Source organism: Papio anubis, chromosome 5 (assembly GCF_008728515.1).
Source record: "Papio anubis isolate 15944 chromosome 5, Panubis1.0, whole genome shotgun sequence".
NCBI lineage: Eukaryota > Metazoa > Chordata > Mammalia > Primates > Cercopithecidae > Papio > Papio anubis.
In genome coordinates, this window is record NC_044980.1 from 9868724 (window position 1) to 9877622 (window position 8899).

The 8899-nt window shown below is 43.6% G+C and overlaps 1 long non-coding RNA gene across 1 annotated transcript; it reads left to right on the forward strand.

The window, feature by feature from the left end:
* Positions 1-8627, forward strand: LOC108586239. The gene is made up of 2 exons (XR_002522433.2): positions 1-3127; positions 4723-8627. It is a non-coding gene; the product is annotated as an uncharacterized LOC108586239 (long non-coding RNA).
* The last annotated feature ends 272 nt before the right edge of the window (positions 8628-8899 follow it).

An 8899-nucleotide genomic window follows, 5' to 3' on the forward strand; every position in this document is an offset into this window, starting at 1 on the left:
GACACACACACACAGACACACACACACACACACCCCCTATTGGTTCTGTTTCTCTGGAGCACCCTGACTGACATGCTCAGCTATGACTTTCCTCTCTTCTGGATCTCCATTCCAGACCTGGTGCAGAGAGCGTGCAACATTCTTGGGCCTGAACCTACTGTGATTCAGGTGCTATCCTGTACAAGACCTTCCTGGGTGTAAGCTGAAGTGGAGAGAACTTTTACGACTTAGTGAGCTAACCAAGTAGCCCTGTCACATTTGACTAGCCTCTGTTATCGATCATAAGTTACTGATCTTCCTGCCAAGTTTTTCTGAAATTTGATTTCAAGAGATGAGGGCACTCCTATTATCCAGTGTTTTACCCCAGAGCCTATCTTTACCCATTGGGAATGTAACCCCTTAACCTCATACCTTGTGTAACTCCAAGTTGTAAAACACATTTAAGATAATTGCATCTGTTCCTAAACCTCCCCCTTGTAGGGAATAGTGTTCATAAATTGTGCCTATTGTTAAAGACTTCAGCTGCAAAATGAACTCGTACTAATTTAGTTCATCATCACAGATTATATCTTATATAAATTCTCTTGCTAATCTGATTTTCAGACCTCAGTTCTAGTTTTTCTCCTTTCTAACTTGCAAACTGCACATAAAAAGCAGAGCCTCTAATGGATTTTTCTCTATTATGGTGGTAAGAACACTTAATGAGACATCTACCCTCTTAACAAATCTTTAAGTGAATAATACTGTATTGCTAACTACAGGCACGGCTCTGTGTAGCAGATCTCTAGAATGTATTCGTCTTGCAAACTGTGAAATATACCAAGAGATACGTCTTCCCCTCTCCCAGCCTTTGGTACCACCATTTTACTCTGTTTCTATGAGTTTGACTGTTTTGGCTTGCTCATGTAAGTGGGGTCTTGCAGTGTTTGGCCCAATAGTTTTCCATTGTGCACAGATGTCACATTTTCTTTATTCATCTGTCGATGGACACTTAGGTTGCTCTGTTCGAACAAATTCATTAAAACAGGAAGTTTTGCTTTCCATCTCCTTTCCTCCTCAACTCCTACCTACCTTGCTGGCCTTTCTGATACTAAAGTCTGCCTGTCTCATGGAGCCAGCTCTTTCCATCAACAGCCCTAGGCTCTCTGCTTTGTTTGATCTCAGTTCCCTGGTGTTTGTTTCCACTTCCAACTTTCACGTAGGTGTCTGGAGAGCTGAGTGGTCCTTGAGGGTCCAAACAGCAAAGTACAGGAACTGAGAGACTCAAAGGAAGTCTGTCCTTATCATCAGCCCAAGTGTGGTGGTCTTGGTAGACATCCGCTGACCCTGAGCCTCCCTCCTGGTCTCTTTTCTGTTCCTACGGTCCCAGGGCTGTAGTGATGGAGAGGAGGGAGGCACAGTTGGCTACCAGGCTCTGAAGGTAAATCTAGAAATCTAAAGGCCAGGAACAGATTTGTTGATTTCATACTTTCTTTTATTCAACAAAATATTTTCGAGCACCTTCCTTTGTCCAGGCACCTTTCTATAAAGTGAAGATAAAGTTTCAGCTCTCTCAGAGCTTATACTCTAGTCTATTGGAGGCCGACACAGTACATGGTGACAAGTGACAGAGGTAGGCTTCTGGTATTCTCCTCTAAAACAGACTGAAATGCTGAATAGTGATCCAGTTTCTAAAGCTTTCTGATATTAATATAATGTGTTGTTTCTGGACAGTTCCTTGGAACACATTTTAAAAGATAAAAGTCAGGTGCCATGGCATTCATGCTTTATGTTATGTGCAGGTAAGATCTTTCAGAAAGAAATTTGGGGTAGGGAGAGGCTGGCTTGCAACACTTTATCCCTTTCAGTTATTCATGCCAGAGAGATGAGGCAAGTCTTCTGAAGACAGTCCTTCATTCTCTCTCGCAGGTGTCAGTAAACTGTGGCTAAAGGACATGTCCAGTCCACGCCTATTTTTGTAAATAATGTTCTAATGGAACACAGCCACATCACTCACTTAAGTATGATCTATGGCTGCTTTTGTGTTACAAGAGCAGAACAGAGTAGTTGCAATGGAGGTGGCATGGGCTGTAAAGCAGAAGTATTAATTTGACCCTCTAGAGAAAGTGTGTAGGCCCCTTCTCTAGAACAGTGGTTCTTTGTGTGGTCCTGGAGCAGTAGCATCTGCACCACTGAGAGGCTGTAAAGAGATCCAAGTTCTTACCCTACCATAGATCTACTAAATCTGAAACTCTGGGCTGGGCCCCAGCAATCTGTGTTTTCATAAGCCCTCCTGGTGTTTCGAATACATGCTAAAGCTTGAGAACTGCTGAACATCACATAATCTATAGTTTCTAGGGGACTATTGCCTACTAGGAAGTCAGAAGCCTGCTTCAGTTTTGAATTACTGATATCTCCTTATTCTTTCACGTGATTGCTTAGAGAGTGAGTACTGTGTGTTGTGATGTATTGGGTGATGCATTTCAAGAGAAGCTATGTGTAATGGTGCTAATGATTAAGAATTGTGCTTACAGCAGAAAGGATCGTTAACTGATTTTATAACAGTTATGAGGACTAATATTTAGCTCATTGATTTATGAACATCGCATCAATGTTCCTTTTTAAAGTTAAATCTCTTTAAATTAATTTTGATCACAGTTGAGGAGAAGACATTGACTGATGGTGTTGTGTTCGTGTGCTGTGATTACAAACAGCTCCTGGTGTTTTCCCAGGTGGCCATGAATGGGTCTGATTTATGGATTCCCCTGAAAGGCACGAGAAGAGCATGAATGTCATGGTGTCCTTCTTGGCTGGGGTCAGTTGTGATGCTGCCAGTGGAGGCTGCTGCCTCTTGCCCACTGTTACTCTCCTTTAAGGAGGAAAAGGCCAGCAGGCAGGGCACACACCAAGTCGAGTTTCAGTTTTGGGATATCCGAGATGCGGTGTAAAGGACAGAATGGAAGGGCAAGCCCTGGGAGCTGTCAGCCCGAGGCCTGAAATAACAGACTTCTCTGCTTCCATGAATGGATTAGGAATGAGAAGACTTGGTCAGACTTCTTCAACCTTTCGACCTGGCTGACTCTTGTTTCTGGACATTCAGACTTAAAACATCTTCATGGGCAAGCGTCTTCCTCTACCTTGATTTCAGGTTTGGTAATTATTATTAGGAGCTTTTTCTTTCATTTATATTGCCTGTATCTCCTAAACAGATAGGATTTTCGTGGGCAGCCCCATGAATTTTTTTTTTTTTTTTTTTTTTTTTGCCATATTATCAACTCAAATGTATGGTATTGCTGTTCCAACTGACTAGGTAGAAATTCATCATTAGGGTGACAAAGGGAAGATTTCACATCTTACCACTCTCACCCCAGTGGTTTGACAGCTTTTTAAATGATTGTAGATGACAGGAGAAGTCACAGGTCAGGGGTCACTACTTGGATGGTGATTGCCAATACAACCTGTTAATATAATCTGCCCATATTTGTGTTGAAGCATTTTATATACGTGGCACGTTATTGCTGTGTCAGAAATAATAATGTTCTAGCTGTACTGTACCATTATCACTAATTTTCATTTGATTCTCAACTAGAGTACATTTGAGTATTGTTTACTACAGGGTTGGTAAACAGCAGCCTGCAAGGCAGGTCTGACCTGGTGCCTATTTGTGTAAAGTTTTATTGGAACACAGTCATGCCCATTTCTTTACATACTATTCATGGCTGCTTTTCGGCTACAATGGAGGGGTTGAGGAGTCGTAGCAGACACATTTGGCCCCCAAAGTAAAATAAATTGATTGGCCCTTTGCAGAAGGTTTGCCAGCCCCTGCTTTGCTGCATCACTTCACACAACAACAAAGGCAGCAGCTCAAGGTTAGGCTTAGACATTTGTAGACACAAAATCAGATCACAAATGCCTTCCTTCACATTTTAGCTCACTTGCAGGTACCAGCAAAGAAGTGGAAACAAAGTGCTTTGTACTCAGAAAGTATTTCAGATAATGAATCACTTTATGATTTTCCATGATTTATTTTTAACCTTTTCTTTTTCAATTATTTATTTATTTATTTATTTTTAAAATGGAGTCTCACTCTGACACCCAGGCTGGAGTGCGGTGGCGCGATCTCAGCTCCCTGCAGCCTCCCCCTCCCGGGTTCACGCCCTTCTCCTGCCTCAGCCTCCTGAGTAGCTGGGACTACAGATGCCCACCACCACGCCCGGCTAATTTTTTGTGTTTTTAGTAGAGACGGGCTTTCACCGTGTTAGCCAGGGTGGTCTTGATCTCCTGACCTCGTGATCTGCCCACCTTGGCCTCCCAAAGTACTGGGATTACATGTGTGAGCCACCGCGCCCGGCCAACTATTTTAAGGCTTCTATTCAAAACTGAAATGAACTGTTAGAAAAAATGTAATATCTGAAACATATCCTTCTGAATATAGTTTTGTAAGTATGTAATCACAAATGGTCATTTTTTAATGGAACAGTAAAGGCTAGACTTGATCTAACACCAGCAACACTAAACAAGTGGGAGAAAAACAAACATTTCTCCGTGAATCCAATTGCATGAGTGTTCTTGTTTACTACAAAGAGTACTTTTCCTGATGAAAATCTTAAATAAGAACGTCCACCTTTAGAACAATTGTCATTCACTGGGAGGTGTGGAGTCAGCCTGGAGCACCTCTAAAAATAAAAAATTTATGAAATTCAGAAACGTATAAAATTCAAGCATATTCCCTTTTCCTAGCAGGCAGTAAAATGACAGCCGTGCCCAAACACATGATTACAGTGAATGAAAGGAATAGAACGGAGGTCCCATTTGATCACTTTAGACCTGTCAGAAGATGCACGCTCTGGAAAAAGAAGCCAGTGAAGAGAGCAAAAGGGCCGAGCAACCAGCATTGTTGCTGTTTGTGTGTTTGTTGATCTATCCATCCATAATCATATATTTTGAGCACCAGCTTTGCACAAGGCATCACCTTAGAGGTAAAAAAGAAAAAAAATGAAATAAAAATAAGTCTTCCTCTAGGCTTATCATAGTTCTGTGAGGTCTCGGGTCTTTGGGGAGGACAGAGAGACCCCAGCCCCAGTGTTCACATCACTTTGCCAATGCCCGCGCTTACGTGGGTATCTATCTGCAGCTCCACCATGCCCTGGAATGATTCTAAGACATGCTTCTGTGCTTCTTGCTGCAGCTCCTCCCAGTGGCCAACAGCAATGATCTGTCCCCATCTAGGGGCTCCCATGCACCCACTCTCCACCCGCCAGCAGAGCCTAGTCTGCACCCTCACGTGGAGGGATGAACAGGAGATGGGCCTAGGCCGGGTTGGCGGAGCCTGAATCCAGCATTCTACCTTGATGAATCTCTTACTCTGTCAGCTTTCGATTCCCCCCGGGTACAGCAAGGGGCTGTGTTCAGAGATGGATGGCTCCTCCAGCTTTAACCTGTTGAGTCTGCCCAGGGAGCCATCCCCTGGTTGCAACCAAGTCAGGACATAGAGTGGAGCAAGAGTTAGAGGCCCCACAGCAGGAGTGGACTCCACACCAAGATCCCCAGCTTAGCCTGGGAAGTTTGGATTTCTGTGGTTACATTTAAGACACAAAACTGATTGAAGAGACATTCACATTAGAAATTACAGAAACTAGCCAATAAACGGAAACATTGCTTCTGGCCCTTGAGTCGCAGATTAGAGATTTAGCTGAGAACCTGGAACTTTGGCTTCCAATTCTGCTTCTGCCACTTGCTGGCTGTAAGATTTGGGGTTACTTCACCTATTCATACCTCAGTTTCTGCAAGAGTGAAATGGGAATATGAGGGGCCTGCTTCAGTGGGCGCTTGTTTAAAGAAGCTATTATGTTTAAAGACTATAGAACAATACAGGCAAACTGTGAGCACATGTCAGGCACAGAGAGAAGGCCAGGGCTCTGGCCCTCATCTCTAACTCTGAGTGGTGACTCAGGCTGCTGCCCCTAATGGGCTCAACAGTAGCTGCAGAGGCCTGACAAAACCCAAGAGCTATCACAAAGGCTCAGGTCCTGGAGATCAGTCTAGGTTTTCACTGGTGAGAAGGGAGAGGCCCTTCGGAAGATCCTAGAGAAGCCCCCAGACTCTGACATCCATGGCCAGTCTACAAACTCTCTACCACTGCTGGGCAAACAGGCAGCAATGGCTCTCCCTCCTTCCTCATTCCCACAAGCTTCCCAGTCCAGGCATCTTTTTTTCTTTAAAGATTCCCAAATGTGAATTTGAAAGGTAAGGAAGGAGAGGCAGACAAGAGAAGGGAAAAGATGTGGTAGGAGTTGCCCCTGATTCTCACGTTCTTCTAGAAAGAACCATTCCTCAGGTTTCCACTGTATGCAAGGCTCTGAGCAGCTGATTGCCCAGGCTAGTGAATGCCTAGCTCTGTTCTGATGGGCTGAGGAGGAAGGGAAAGATGTGTCAGGCAGAAAGAAAAAATGTGTGGCAGAGGACAGAGGCTGCTTCAGACAATTGCTTGCAGGAGCTACAGGGCATGCATGCACATACACATGCACACATGTAGGTATACATGCACACATATAGGTACACACATGCACACACATGGGCACACAGAGGCATACATCTGCACACATGCATGCACACAGTCACGTGCCTGAATCCACACAAAAACACAGGCACACACACAGGCCTTCCACATAAATACACACACAGGTATACACACACTCAGGCAGAGCTACTTACAGCTGCATGGTGGCAGGCAGAGGCAGTGACAGTAGGAATGCTCAGCTTACTTATCTGCTGGTAAAGACCCAGATCAATTTCCTGGATGGTGACTTTCTGTCCAACACTAGTCCTCTGTCTTCTAGGGTTTGAGGCATTGAGAATTGACTGCCAGCGGCACTGGGGGTCTGTAATTGTTTAGCAATTAGCTCTCTGGGGGTCAGGGATACGGGGGAGAGCCCTGATTTGTAGAGTTTGCCAATTTCTGTGGTGTAAACACTCCACTCATAAATGATTTCGGGCTACCAAAATGATGTCACTGAAAACAGTGTTGGTAAGAGGCACTAGTAGTCAGCTCTTGTAAACAATACAGCTGGCGTAGGTACTAAGGAATCACAAGTTGGGTAAAGTGAAGGAATGGTTTTCCATATCAAAGACCACCATAATACCAAACACCAACAAGAAACAGAACTGACACACCATCTCATCTACTAGCCAAAATCTACTGGTTCAATTGATAATATGTGCTCCAGTCAACTAAAACAATGGAGAAATCTTATAAAGAAAACACCCGCTTTTGATTTATGACACAATGTATAGTTAACACATGTAGAATTTTTTCCCGTCCAGAAATTGGCAAAATGATAAATATTACTGTATAAGCTCCGGGAGACATCTACTCTGATGAGATTTTCAGTTGTTTTGTTTTGGTTTTGTTTATAATAATTTTGAACAGCTTTATATCACACTGAGTTAGGGGAAAGGAAAATTTACTAGAAATGCACCCAAAGTGAGGCCTGTGTAGAAGGATGTGCCACCTCACCTGTGTGGGATAGTTTTGCAAGAGGAATTAATGATCATCTGAACCCTCCGAATTGACTGACTGGAGTGGGCAGGAGCAAACTCCTCCTTCCTGAGAAATTGCTAAGTCCTTCTGCAAGCAACAGCCTTGTGCCATCATTCTGCAAAATCCTCATCAAACAACTTCTTTCATTCTTCTGCTTCCACCGAGTTGTTTGCAGCTCAAATTTTTATTAGGTTTTCTGGATGTAGACTTGAGATGGCTCTCAATGCAAACAGAGAAAGCTCCTGTTACAGTCCATTTAAAACACTGCCCACTTGAATAGGGGAAGAGAAAATACATTCTGTATTTATTCAAAAGCAATGGAGCCTCAAACAATAAGTTAAGATTATAATATTCTTGAGGGAGGCAAAATCTTCAGTTTCCATAAAAACTCTACAATTGGTTATCTCTATACCATTCAGAAAGTATCCCAGCCAAATGAGTGAAATATGCTCTGGACAGCCAAGATCCTTTACAGAACAACAATCAAAACAAAGGAAAAAAAAAAAGAGAGAAAAATAGAACATCTCCCCCCTGACACTAGCCCCCAAGCATAAAGCTGTAAACCTATCAGAAGTGTAGGTTTATCATCTCATCCTTCAGGAAAGTATTAATGAAGCTATAAGATGATCAGAGCTTGAATTTATGAGGCATCAGCTTCTTTCCAACTCCAGATAAACATTAAACTCCAGCTTATAAGAGGAAAGGAGCTGATGAGTCTGGGTATAATCACTTTAAGTAAATGTAGTATCCAAAGACTCAAAAACAGACAACTCAGAAAACAAACAAATACATAGGAAAGGGGCAGCAAACAGCAGGCTGCTTTACATGTAATCTGGTCGAGTTTCACACACCTCCACCTGCAAGAGGCTCCTGAGGGAGGAAACCAGGATTCACAAAGGTAAACTTCCACCCACATTCTCACAGCTGGTCAGTGGAAGAGACAGAATCAAACCTAATGCTCTTCTGCCTTTTGCCATGAAAATAGCATACGGGTCCAGAGAAGATAAGAAATTCTTGGAGCAGGAATAGAGGCACCCAGAACTTGCCTCCTCCACAAAGAACGACCAAAACAGCAAATAGATAACCACACATCAAACAGTGCATCTAGGATAATATGCTGGAATTCAGCAGGGAAGTGGCAGAGACACTTTGAGGCATGGAGGTGGGGAAAGCAAAACAGCCGGCCCACTTAAGATTGGTGTAAAGCCAGAAGGAACTCCCCATTGTGGGGAAAAGATAAGCAAGAGATTCCCAACAGTCCACATTCCCACCACAGACTCCTGCAGTACTGGCCATGAGAGAGCCCCTTGGCCCTCACAGGCCCTGGGACTAGTACAGGGAGCTGCCTGGAGTGTGCATGACTGCATTGTCCTCGAGAGG